At 35.8% G+C, this 14,612-nt stretch overlaps 1 protein-coding gene across 5 annotated transcripts in view; it reads right to left on the bottom strand.

Annotated features, from left to right (window-relative positions):
* Positions 1-14,612, bottom strand: part of LOC118192095 (cell adhesion molecule Dscam1-like) — a 1,228,438-nt gene that overhangs the window by 362,066 nt on the left and 851,760 nt on the right. The gene's annotated exons all lie outside the window — the stretch shown is intronic.

The following is a 14,612-nucleotide window of genomic DNA, read 5'->3' as shown; positions in this document are numbered from 1 at the left end:
AAATCTCTCTTCAGTTCTCTGTTTCTTGGGTGGTGAAATAGTTGTTGTCTCTGGACCTTCTATTTCGTTTAGACTTGAGTCCTGCAAGAAACTTTTAAGGATTTCAAAATCATTTGGATTATAGTATTTTTTCACCTGGTCGGGACTTGCTTTACAGATTTCCCCTCTCTCGTTCTTAAGATATAAGACTACTCCTTTGATTTCCTGAATTACATAGGGGCCTTCAAACTTTGGAGCTAGCTTTGCCATAAAATTGTCTGGGGCACTTGATAAAGAAAATTTCCGCTTCAATACTTTATCCCCAACTTCAAAATCTGCTTCACGGCGTTTTCTATCGTAATATAGTTTCTGCCTATTTCTTGCCGTATCCGAGCTTTTAAACGCCTGATCAATTAGCTTTTGCACATCTTTTTGTTTAAACTCCTGCTCTCTTTGTTGCACAAAGAATAATTTATCTAAAGGCGTAATTAATTTTCGGCCTAAGAATAATTCTGCTGGAGTTTTTCCCGTAGTATCATGATGTGCCGTTCTTAAAGCATAAGCTAATTCATTTATGTAGCCATCCCAGCGCTTGTGATGTGTGCTCACGTAACTGCGAATTATTTTTACTATATTTTTATTAACTCTTTCTGCTATGTTAGCTTGTGGTCTATACGGAACCATTTTGATATGGCGTATGCCAAGTCCATTGCATATGTTTTCAAATACTTGACTAATGAATCGTTTTTCGTTATCGCTAATGACTTTTATCGGTGCACCGTATTTTAAAATGTATCTGTGTAAGAATGCATCTGCGACTGTTTTCGCTGACGCGCGTTTAAGTGGAACAATTTCTGTCCATTTTGAAAAATGATCTACTATTACTAAAAGAAAACGATTTTTATTTAACTCGCTCTGGGGGAAGGGACCAAGAAGATCTATGCCTAAAATTTCATTCGGAAATGTAGCGCGAATGCTATTTAAGTACCCGGCCGGGCTGTAATTAATATCATTTATTAACTGACATTGATTGCAGGACCTGACATACGCCGTTACTATTTTGTATAATTGCGGGAAATATACCGCCTCGCGTACCCTTTTTATAGTCTTTCTGACCCCTAGGTGGCCCGCTGTTTTTTCTTCGTGCAACTCCTTCAAAATGCTTAATCGAAGCGAGGCTGGGATGACTGGCTTATACTCAAGATTTTCGTTTGTTGTTTTCGTATAAAATAATAAATTATCTATTATTTCATAGTTTTTTGCTCTATTTCTTATCGCATCGATATCTGTGTGCTCGAAGCTTTCGGGGTCTTTCAAATAAGCATAGATATTTCCAAATTCAGGATCAGCTTTCAGTTCAGTAATGACCGTATCTCTAGAATCTAAAATTTTTGAAGTCAACACAGCGCATTTAAGTTTATTTCCTTCATCGTCCAGTTTTATACGAGAAAGTGCGTCAGCTACATTGTTTTCCTTACCCGGTTTATATTTTATTGTGATATTATATTCTTGGAGTTTTAAAGCCCATCTTATTAACCTGGGCGTTAGGGTTTTCCCCGAGTAAAGTCTACCAACAGCCGCATGATCCGAAAAGACTGTTACTGGCGATTTGCCGAAATAAACTCGAAATTTGTGTACAGCCATTAATACGGCTAATGTTTCTCTTTCTGTAGCTGTATAATTCCTTTGTGTCTGATTCAATGTTTTACTAAAAAATGCCAGCGGATGGTTATTTTGCATAAAACCCGCACCCACCGCATAGTCTGACGCATCTGCTGCAATTTCCAGGTTTTCGTCCCCCTCCGGGAATTTTAAAACAGGGGCATTAATAAGCGCTTCTTTTAATCTTTCAAAAGCTGTGTTAGCTTCTGCTGTCCACGTAAATTTAGCCCTTTTTCTTTTGATTACTAAGAGTGGTTCAACAATATTAGCGAAATCTTTTATGAACGATCGATAGTAAGAACATAATCCAAGGAACGAAGAAAGTTTCTTGGCGGTGTTTGGCGGTGGGAAATTCTTAATAGCTTTTATTTTTGAATCTTGCGTTTCTATACCCTTTTGCGAAATTTTATAACCGAGATATTTAAGTTCTTTAGTTGCGAACTTGCATTTTGAGGCGTTAATTGTAAGACCGGCCTCTTTTAATAATTTAAAAACTTGTTCTAAATCATTAATATGTTGTTCCAACGTACTACTCGTTATAATTATATCATCTAGATAAATTAAAGTTGATTTTCCTAGGACAGGCTTTAGAACAATGTCCATAGCTCTCTGGAAAGTTGATGGGGCCCCACACAACCCAAAGGGCATGCGTAAAAATGCATAAGTGCCCGATTTTGTTATAAACGCGGTTTTATGTATATCTTCGGGTCTCATAGCTATTTGATAGTAGCCAGACGTTAAGTCCAAAGTAGACATATACCTTGTCGATTTGATCTGTCTAATGATCTCGTCTATAACCGGCAAAGGGTAAACTGGAAATTTGGTAATACTATTTAGTTTTCTGTAATCAATAGCAAACCTCCAAGCCCTTTTATCCGAAGGAGGAAACTCGTTCTTTTTCCTACATAGTACGACTGGACTCGCGTACTCACTATTTATGGGCGTTATTATTTTATTCTTTAACATCTCCTGAATATGTTCTTCGATGATTACGTCTTTTTGTTTGTCATAGCGGTAAGGTTTAGTCCTACAAGGTTTTTCGGCATTTAATTGAATCTTGTGCGTCACTATTTGGCAGTTTCCTGGTTTTTCTGAAAACAAATGAGAAAAATTACTCACCACTTGCTGTATTGCTTTACTTTCATGGTCATTCAGATGGCTAAGGTCCACTTGAGGTGTCTCCACAGGTTCCACCACCCTCTGGTCCATCTCCAACACCACGGAACTATCTTGAAAATTTAATTTGGCCCTCGCGGCCCTTAAAAACTCCATACCTAAAATAAGAGAGTGTTGCAGATCCTTCACCACAAAAATTAATACTTTGAGACTTTCCTCTTTTACCTGTAAGTTTAATGATAATTTCCCGATGCAGTGACATGTTTTTCCTTGCGCCGCTATAATTTCCGTATTTTTGGTTTTAAATAGTCGTACCCTATAAAAATTCTTTTTGAAGAAATTTTCACTCATAAAATTTCCTTCTGCTCCTGTATCGATGAGGGCTTCTACTGGTACATCGCCAACCAGGACTTGTATAATTGGTAGCTGTGACTTTTTTACGATGACCGTATTTAAATGTCTATTTGAGGGTTTTTTTTAAACTTTCGGGGTCTGGACCCTCCCTTTCACAGGCCCCTCTATTCGTTTAAAGCTTTCCTTTCAATCTGTGTCTTCTGGGTACGTGGATGCTTATTTTCAAATTTTCTTTTTGGGCCTTGACCTTCGAGTTTCGATGCGTTAGCTTGATAGTTCTTTCCCCCATAAGAGCGATTTCCATTTCTGGTTTCCTCCTTTGAAGATTTCCTTCGGGTACTTTGAGAATATGTTTCCCCTCTCGCTTTTTCCGCTATTCTGCGATTTTGAAACTTCACCGCCAATTCGAAAAGTTCCTGCAATGTGCTTGGGTTTCTAATTTCAAAGAGTCTTGAACAGCGGGTAACAATCTTGGTAATATTATTTCAATAATCTCCGCATCGGGTTTCTTTCCATACAGCATATCCGTTAGCTTGATTTTTCGTAGAATAAAGTCCGTTAATTCTGCTGTATCCCGTTGATAGAAACTATATAGCTCGGCTTCCAGCCGTGCGCGATCTTTCACTATGGGGAAGGCCTTTACTAACGATTTTTTGAAATTTTCAAATGTATACGTCTGGCCTCCAAATTCCCCTAATAAAAATTTGCCTATGTTTTTCCACCATAGCGCGGCCTGTCCTCTTAGTGCTGATGTGGCGATGGCAACTTTTTGTCTTTCGGGAACAGGGTAGAGCTGAAAGTGGTTTTCTAGACCTTCTAGAAATACCGCCACCGAATTTTTTCCGTCGAAATGGACGTTTGGCTTGATTGACGCTCTCAAGGTCTGGACCAGGTATCCAAATCCTTCTAACTGGCTTGTCATTTCTTGGTGTTGTCCAGCGGCTTCCATCCAGTTTTCGGCCATTTCAGTTCGATAAGTGTTCGGGCGCTAATGTAACGTTGCGCGCCTCCAACTTGCACGCAACCAAGAGGTGACTGTGAAAACTGTATAACAGATAGAGTCTTGCGAAAGGTTTAAGTCCCTTTTTATTCAACGTAATAAATTACAATTGCGTGCTCTTGACGCTCACAGACTGCGCCTACTTGGCGGTCAAATAAAAATAATAACCTGAAAAGAAACTAAAGACAAGATTCTAACTACGAGGCTCTCTAAAATAACTAACTCACCGCGTTTTACAACAGCGCTGCTAATTCAGCAGACTTGAAGCTCGCTTGAACGATTAACACTACTTCCCGCCAAGCACATAGGCCGAAACGCGGGGTTCTTCAATATCTCGCTAACTACCTCCGCGCTCGTGAAGTAAGAATATCACACACCGAACTTGTTTCCTTCCTATTTAAATCATAATACTTCCGCTGATAATTTGAATCCTTGCGCGTTCTACTAAAATTTACATATTCTGGCATTGGCAGTTCCAGGGGAAAGTAAGGCTTGACAGGAAAGATAGTTTAAACTTAAAATAAATGTTAGTTAAAATAAATGTAAACCCTACAAATTTTAAAATAATTAGATAAAACTAACTTCGGCACTGTCTTATTTCTCTGAATAAATTAAGAGATTATGATTTCATAAAAGTGAATGCATTAAGTTATTTATCTTTATTTAACATTCAATTCCGTACGATAAATTCGCAAGATAAATATTTCCTGTTACCGTCTTTTTACAAAGATCTTTTCCATAAAAGTTATAAATATGAATTTTATTTACCCATTATTTCTAAATTCAAATATTTACATATTCGCACGTATGTAAGGAAGAAAAATTTGATGCTAACGAAAAGAAATAACCTAAAGTACAAAAAGTTTCAAACAAAACCTTTAAAAAGGAAAGTAAGAAACTTTGCTTTAGAAAATTCTGTGCAGGTTTCAAATTTGCATATAATAATTAGTTTTTTTTTTTATAAAAAGGTAATTATTTAGTTTTTGCTCTGCATGAATGGAAGTAAATAAAAAACTAATCCTGGTACTTACAGTTTACATGAAATATGTTAAAATAACAAAGCTCTTTTAATTAGCAATTCATCTTTTTTTCCTCGTCAAAAGTATATTTTAATTGGAAGCAAAAAGCTGAATTTTGAAATTATATAAAAACGATCCCATATTTCGAATCGTATTAAAAACGCTCACTTTCTTTCTCACATGAATATCCATGCAACTGCTAAAATAAAGAAACTTCAAACGCATTTAAAAGAATCATTATTATGAACATTTTATTGGAACCATGTTTTTTCAAGTTATGAAGAATAAAACAAAAGTTTGTTATTCGTAAAATGTTTTTCTACCTAAATTAATTTTTTTATATACGATTTTTTTAACTCAAGATTTTACGAACTAAAGATTAATAACAGAAGATATATTATACATTTCGTTTAAGGGGACTCATACACCTTAAACCCCTTATGATCTTCGAATATGTGACTGTTGCAAGAATTGGGATATTTTATTTATTTTAAAAGCAATTACTTCCAACTTTTTACATCTGACTACATAATATAGCTGCTTCGGAAAATAGTAACCAGAAAGTTTGTGTTGCCACAAATATTTTTGTAATTTAATCCTCTTTGTGACAAAATATTTCGCCATGTTTCCACCTTGCGCGCATGATAGTTTAAAAATAGCTAATGGTACATGCTTGAAATTTGATGGAATTCTTTATATGGGCACTACTTTCTAACTGAACCAACAATCTGATGAATATTTTAATATTGAAAAATTTTATGGACGAAAACATTAAAAACATTTTTAATAAAATACATTTTATAAACTTAACTCAAAATAAAATAAAAATTTAACATGAAATTTTTAGAATTTTAGGTTCACAGTAGTTTCCAAATGTTATAAAAACTATATATTAAATATGGAATTAAATTATGAAACAGAATGTTTTAAACTGGGCGCGCAATTTGGAAACATGACGAAAAATGTTGTCACAAAGGGGATTAAATTATAAAAATATTTTTGGCAACACAAACTTTCTGATTACTATTTCAGAAAGCAGCAATATTATGTAGTCAGCTGTAAAAAGTTGGTAGTAATTGCTTTTAAAATAAATAAGTTTTCCCAATTCTTGCAACAGTCACCTATTCGAACATCGTATGGGTTTTAAGGTGTGTGAGTCCCCTTAATAATGCATGCAATAATAAAAGTAGTTAAGAGTGTTAATTGTTCTTTTCTTCCTCTGTGCCTAATTACACTTTGAAATCGGATAAACCTATAAAAGCAACTATCAAAAAAAAAAAAAAAAAAAAAAGAAAAAAAAAGAAAAGAAACCACTACTTTTGAATATGTTGATTTCCGATATTGAAGAGGAATTTAAGGCTTTAAAATTTCTTTTGTTAAAGTTAAACAACTCAGTAAATCCAAGAAAAGCTCAGTCGTTCTCTTACCGATGATTTTTGCAGAAACTCCTAGGGATGAAGAGGCAAAAGTATATACAGGCTGACTTACTTTCTGTTGATGGAAGTCGTCACCGAAACATATCTCTTAGAATGTAGGCTAATGCAGAGTCACAAGTGCAGCGTTATCGCCACAGTAAAATGTATTTTAACAAGGCCATGTGCATAATTTTAAAGTATATTAGAATGTGAACATACTAAGGGAAAAGACCTGTCAAGCGCATCCTTTGTGGTCCTGGTTATATTTCATCATGTAAAAGGTGCCTAGCAGATCTCCAAAACAAAAGTAAACAAACAGCAAATAGAAAATCAACTCAAGAACACGAGCATGTGTGAAAAGAATTTAATAAACTCACTCCAACTATAACAGCTAGCTTGGATCCCGGATATTCCAAATTCAAAAGACGTCAAAATAAGGAAGAAAGCTAAACGACTAAATTAGATCCGAAATGGGTAAAATTCAAACCAAGTAAGGCAGATAAAATCACTGAATCCGAACTTTCCTGTCAAACTAGCTAATTACAGCTAAAAATTTTGGCCAAGTATAAAAGCGCAAAATTACTTATTGTAAAACTGCAGATCAGCATAAAAATTTTTGAAATCCTAAATACATGGACTCACATCTAGTAAGAATACAGACAGCGTAGGGGCAGGAAACTGCTATGTTAAACGCCAACAGCGTGAAAAAATAAAAATCTGAAATAGAGGATTTTCTCAAAAAGTACAGAAGTGACGTATTTCTCTTCAATGGAACCCATCTCAGGTCTCGTGAGCGCTCCAAGCTACATGCGTATATAATTTCTGGCACTGTTTGGACTTACAATACACGAAGAGAAACAGGTTACCTTTTATTCAAGGAGCATTTTAAGTACTCAACATTTATTCTGCCTACCTCACTACACATCGGAAGTACGACCTTTTCAATCTGGAAAGCGCTGATATTCCCACATTAAGTGCTGGCGAGTTAACTCTAGGAGCTCTACATGGAATTCCAGGTTCAGAAACATTAATGGTAGGATTCTTAGGAGTTTTGCCAATCAACATGGCCCCAGTAGTACATACGTCACACCTGGAGGTTGGTGAGGAACTACGTTTGAACCATTTCCTTGTCAACTTCATTTCTTATGGCCTGTATCCACCAATACCAAAAAGCAGGAAGTTCCAATCAGACCAAATTTAAGGAACAGACTCTGTCCGGTGCAATCGCAGTTAAGCATACTTCCTGATGTAGAACTGACATTAACTAATCTTAACAATAGCTTCAAAAGTGTTTTCTATTAGCTAAATATTTCAAGCAAGACAATCGAGCAAGCTAATCATACAGCTCTTTCCAATCATATACTGGACGAAACCAGAATTAAAAATCAAGTGAGGAAGTAAGTAGAAGCTTACGAGAGACCCCCCTCCCAATACCAAAAGAATAAGAAAAATTCTTATAAGGGAAATATCTGAACTTATTAAGGATTACAAATCTGAAAGGTGGGGCTTATTACTTGAAAATATGGGAATTGAACAAGTTACACACTCGAAGGTCTTACGGTTAGAGCGAACAAATCACACTGACTCTTTGATACATGAAAATGTAACCGCACAATTCGAAAAAGAAATAGCATAAGTTCAAGCCTGTTTCCCTGTTTAGGGAGAAATTTTCGACCGGGTTATTTAACTCAAACTACATGAACACCTCACCCATAATGATATAATAAAAGATAATCATTTCGGCTTCAGACAAATCCATAGTACAGTTATGCAACTTTTTAACTGAGGGCTTCACAAAACAAAAATGTGTTTCGATCTGTTTTCTTGACATGGAAAAGGTCTTTGATCGAATATGGCGTCAAGGATTGCTGTATAACTTGCCGTGATCAAAAGTGCATTATCTGAAGTGTCAGGCATTTCATACACTTGTGCGAGATATTCTTTCCCAAAAGCAACTAATTGGAGCTGGAGTTCCATATACGGTCTTGTTTAAGACCGCTCATCTTTAACATCCATATAAATGACATGCGGGAACCACTCAGTAGTACAGCTGCCAAGTATGCTGACGACACCGTCATTATCACAAAATCAGTCAAACGGCAAAATGTTATTGATAATATGCAACTCAAATATTATCACTCACTGGTGTGACCTTTGGAAAGTTAAGCTTAACGCTAATAAATGCCTTATCTTTTCTTCAGAAGGTATGAGGAAAACCTAGCTTGTCAACCTTAACAAACACACAGCAGCCTTAACGTATCAGCAACTAACAGTTGTGAAATCTACGAAGTGTCTTGTTATCTGCGAAGTATAACTCTAGACAAACAACTAAACTTCAAATACCAAGCTGTTTATGCTATAACCTGAACTAATGCTGGCTTTATCGCAATTTAGAGTATTATAAGGCGAAAATCAAAACTTCACTTGAAAGTGAAAATGACACTTTTTCTGGCTTTAATCAGTGCAATACTTTTCTACGCTGTCTTTGTGTGGGTAACATCACTAAAAATGTATTAAAAGAAAATCTCTCTTTCAAAATAAGATTCAGAAAGTGATTACAGACATCCCGTGGTTTGAAAGAAATCATCAAATTCATGAAGATCTAAAAATACAGGTAGCAGGTGATAGAGGAGGGGAACACCTGATATCTAACAAAGGTAAGCAGGTATCTAAAGATACAGCATGCTCAAGACTTTATTCGAGTAAGTTATCATAATTTTTTCACATAGATCAGGAACATAAATTATACCCAAATTGCCAGATCGACAGATTGAGAAAGAGTGGCCGCGAATCATTCATCGCAACACCGATGGGCGGTTCGAGATCGAACCATTATTATTAGGCAGAAACTTGTGACTGTGAGTAGTGTATATAGTATTTACAAAAGTGCACATAATTATTTAAGAAGAATTTAACATTCTCAAGTACGATGTATTTAGTTTGCCATATTGTGTTTAAAAAATTCAACTCTGCATATTGTTTCATCCCAAGTCTGCATCTGTTTTAGTATTTTGCATCTATGTTTGTGTTTATATTTTCGAAAACTACTTGAGTAATTTCAACGAGGTTTTTGCTGTATATATCACGGTTGATTTTCCCATCATTTCCTGCTGCTCACTGTCACTTAGGCTGCGTTCAGACTGTGGCGTTAATGTCACAGGAACATAGTCACAAAAGATAAAATGTGGGAGTTCCGGTCACACCTGCGCCACAGATTACAAGCCGCACCCAATTGGAGAAGCTAAATTTGCGCATGCGTAGATGTGTCTATAGCTTTCCCACTGTTTTCCCAGTCAGGTTTCGAGCGATCGCTTTGATTGGTCGACGCTTATCCTAAGTTGGCATAAAGTTTAAAACTTCGAACTTTATGCCAAGAGCCTTAAACCAGATTTTGTGACGTAGCACAGACTGGTTGTCTGGCAAACGCAGCTCAGCTTAAGCAACTTATGCCCTTTATACCGTTGTCTGAACGCAGCTTTAGATGCCAATATATAGCTTAGCACTCTTTTCTCTTTGCCAATCTCCATAACCAACTCGAACAGCTATGATTCTCCCGCCGTTTAGCGCTTGTTTTAATGTTTAACCGCCAATGGCGAACAGAATCACTATCTACGGGTTAAAACCGAGCCGGTTGTATGGCATGTCTGATCATGGTCAAGTGCCCATCAGGACGATAATTTGAAAAGTGATTCAGACTTTCATAGAGATTCAACGCAAAATCACGTTTTGAGAGTAATAGCCCTTTTGGGCTAATTTTCCTTTGGGCTAATTATTTAATTATTTCATTAATATTTTCAAACTTACCGCCTGCTTTAAAGTCTTCAACGTAATATTTCCTACATGTGTAAAACATTAGCTTTTTAGAGCCTTATATGAGAGGAAGAAAAGTAGTTATGGTTTTAGTTTGATGCAGTGTTCAATATCAAAATGTGTTCACGCAGATGCGCTTTTGTATCAAATAATTATAAATAATAGAGACTGAAAAAAACATAATATAAATATGTTGTATGCATTTCTCTAACTTAGAATTAAAACGGAAATAAATATGCATAAGTTATACTGAAATTTGAAAGAGTTACAACGCGAACTTATATAAGTAAAAAGAACAGAACTCAAAAATAGAACTTGTAGAAACACAACGGGTAATCTCGTAGTACCATTAGTAAATTTTAATCAAAATTCGCTCTCATTACACTTATTTCGGTATTTAAATGTCCTTTTATTTAAAAATTTATCTGCACCAGTTTCTCCGATTTATCCCAGGGTTCATTTTGCTCAGAGTTGTTATGAGTCGTAATTGTGAGTCAAAGATCTTGAAATGGAATTTTATATTAAAATTAGTATCAGTGTGAGACTGAATAATCTCCGTTTATCAGAAATAACGATGACGCACATTACTAGCCATTAAGTTTTTCATATTCTTCTAATCAATAATTATTTACTTTTGCTGCTTAAATCGAAATACTGTTTTCAACTAGAAATCACAACGCACTACACGCTTTGAAGATAGAAACTTTTAACATACGTTCTATTAATAGCTTACTGGGACATTTATTTTTATTTTGCATTCTGTGTAATGGCAGCATACAAATATAAAATGACATTAACTAAACAAAAGACGGGAAAAAACGCTAATGGCAGCGAGCAGCTTGAATAGCCAGCCACATCTATCGCTCATACGTCGAAAGATATTTATGATGAAACAATTTTTCATTCGCTCCCTTTGGGATGGAGTTTCAAACCATTAACTTGATTGCTGTTCGTCAGTTCATTCATAAATACTTCCACCCCCACAAAGCAGCAGAATAGGAGTTTTCATCAGGTATGTGATTTCAGGCTTCAACAAAAAATTAATGATCTCAATGACAGATAATCATGAAAGTATTTTTCGGCACATTTTTGATGATGAAAGATTAAACTGCTGAACATCTACACCCATCGTCTAGTAAATTGCCACGAACATTATCTTTAACCATGCAGATTTCTTTGATTTCGTATGTGATGCTTATGAATTGGAACGCAAATAATAAGCACATTAATTTGATAGGGAATCAATATTAAAGGACCCAATATTTTATTGTTATTAATTAATAATACTACATTCATTTATCTTATAAACAAATGAATATGGCGATTACCAAATAAACAAATAAGTCTTGATTTCGCGAGTGCTATAGATAAATAGATAGCTAAGACAGATAGATATATAGATAGCTAAGTCAGATAGATAAATAGATAGCTAAAGATAAATAAATGGATAGCCCCTACTGTAGCTAAATAGATAGCTAAGTAGCAAAGAAAATCATATTTCTGTCTTCACATTCTGTCATTTAGGTAAGGAAGTTAAGGTTTTTCGGTCAAATAATTCGATAGGGTGTTTGCAGTAAATAAGCAACTCTCACAACACGTTATTACTGTTTTTATAATGATGCCTCTGTGTCTGCGTAACTGTTTGTATGTAGGTGTGCAACTATTTATTTGTCCCCGATAACTCTCATAATAAACTTCCAAAAATTTTATTTTTTTCGTATTTAAGCTTTCTGCAATCGTGATAAATTTTTGGAGTGGTATTCCCAAATTGAACAAATACCAAGCAAAAATAATATACCAGCTGTTCAGCTTGTGGGGTTCCACCCTTTTATCTAACAGCTATGTGTGTAGGAACTTCGTGAACAGCTAAGCGAATAATTGCTTTAGTTTAGGAATACAGACGTAAACACAAGGAGGGTTAAGTACCTTTTATTTCTCAAACTAAAAGTTAAACAGTCGGCTTCTTTCCCAGGGCGTACAGAAAAGCCTCCCCTTGGGCTTGAACTCAAAATGATAGGACTAAGGCTTAATGTTTAAGTAAAGAGATACAGCTGAAGCTAACAAAATTCCAAGTAGTCGGCCCCTAAATATCGAATAATCTAGCGAAGCTATCAAGGGCCTGTAATACGACCAAGCGTAGTAATAGCTTAGAAAGACTTAGCCAAAAGACAGAAAGTCTTTTGGCTAAGTCTTTCTAAGCTAAGTCCATTATCTGAGCGCTAGTCAGAAACTCTGAGGCTCTCTCTCGAAGTCAGTGGAACTTCGACTTAAATACCACTCTTACTCATCTGCATTAACCGCGATCTTAAAATAAAATTCTGGTAGGGAATTATAAGCTGAAATTAGGAAGAAGAGGAAAGTAGCTTTAACTAGAATTAACTGTTAGAAACTTAGGATAAACCTTACAAGCTATCTAAAGAAATTTCTGAAAAAATGAAGTTTAACTAGCCAGAGATTGAAGTACTTTAGATGCTATGCCAAAGCATATTTGGCCTTCTCGTGTAAATTCTCCAAAATTCAAGAAGATAAGACCATTCCTGAAAAGGACAAATTCCATTATTTGCTTCAAGCAGTAGTCCGGAATAAAAAGTAGAGAGAGTGGTGAAAGTCGCCCACCTCTAGCTGTGAATTATCCAAAGGTGATTAGTTGACTTTCGAACGAGAGATTTTACTCATACAAATTTACGTACCAGATTTGTTGAGTATGATTATCTGGACGCTTGAAAATAGATCTATCGGCATTGTATGATGAACTAGAATAGAAAATAAGAGCGTTAGAGAGTCTAGGAAAAATCCAGAAGTATGACAACTTGTCTTATGGAATCCTGTCTGTCAGAATAAATTTTTATTTCTTGAGAAATGTGAAGGAATTTAAAAGAAGCAAATGAATTAGAAGAACGATTTTTTTTTTTTTAAATTGATCAATTTTCTGAACAAGATTTTAAAAGAGAAGAAATGATTGAACTTACATGTTCAAATTTTAGTGCTAATTCATTTAGTACAAGGGGTGTTAAAATGAAAAGGTACGACATGTTGTAACAACCGGTTGAAATTTGAATATGCCGCTTTGGCATAACGTAGTGAACATCTAAGAAAGCAAATGTAGTGTCCGACTTGGTTGTGCGCATGCGCAGGCTTCTGCACATGACGCCGGTGTGAAGCAGACAGTTGTGTGTTCCGTCCAATTGGTGCGGCAGTGCGTATGATAACATCTTGGCGTTTACATTGCAAAATTCGGCGACTGAGTACCAGATTTCTGACTGTGGAAGGATTTAACGCGGCCGATATTTGTCGCCGGATAGTGGCCGTATACGGAGCAGACTGTGTGTCCGACAAGTCAGTGAGAATGTGGAGTGCCAATTTTGATGAAGGCTTGAGTGATGTGTTTGAGTAATGACCCGAGACCAGGCCAGGTAAAAACTGTAATCACGGCCGAAGTCATCGATAAGGTGAACGACATCGTGAGAAGTGACATCTCAAAGTGAAGCGCTTCAACTCGGACGATGTGCTGAAAGACACAACGGAGAACTGTCTCTTGTAACAGCTACAGGAATTCTGGGAAGAGGGAATCCTTCGCCTCGTAAAACAGTGGAATAGTTGTGCTCAGGACTTTAGTGATTACTTGTGAATAAAGACTTCAGTATATTTATAGTGTCGTTTCGTACCTTTTCATTTGAACACCCCTAATTAGTCAAAAATTTCCTAATATATGACTGAAGTATGAGTTGATAAACCGTCCGTTAAATCCCCTACTGCAGCAGCTCTGGTAAGCACTTCGAAATACGGTATTTTAGGTAACTGAAATATTAGTTGTCTATTTTGTGAGAAAATATATTCCACTATAAAATGTTTCGCGTTTGAAATATGATTTTATATGCTAAAAGAAAACATCTCATGATAAAAACTGGCTGTTTTACATGTTCTAGTATTCCATATAGCGAAATGTTTTAAAATCACAATGTAGCTGCATTGTAATTCTAAGGATCACAACAGTCTTGTGAGATCCTACCGTAAAGATAATAATGTAAAAAATAAATCAGAAGTGGCTCAAAATTGAAGTAAATCCTAAGAAGTTGAATCTAATGCATTGACTGGATGACGTTGATTTAATTGAAGGAAGCCACTGTCGCAAAGGAATCCGATTTTGAGCCTGAATCCTGGAAAATTTGAGACTACGCTTTTGTTGCGAATATCTCAGCCAGCTGATTCAAACCATAACCAGAAGCATACGCATACAAGTATCAATTTAGTATCAAC

Source organism: Stegodyphus dumicola, chromosome 9, assembly GCF_044657685.1.
Source record: "Stegodyphus dumicola isolate Sdum_Otavi_A_Nest chromosome 9, ASM4465768v1".
NCBI lineage: Eukaryota > Metazoa > Arthropoda > Arachnida > Araneae > Eresidae > Stegodyphus > Stegodyphus dumicola.
Note: the sequence above shows the minus strand (reverse complement) of the source record. Positions and strands in the feature narration are given on the sequence as shown.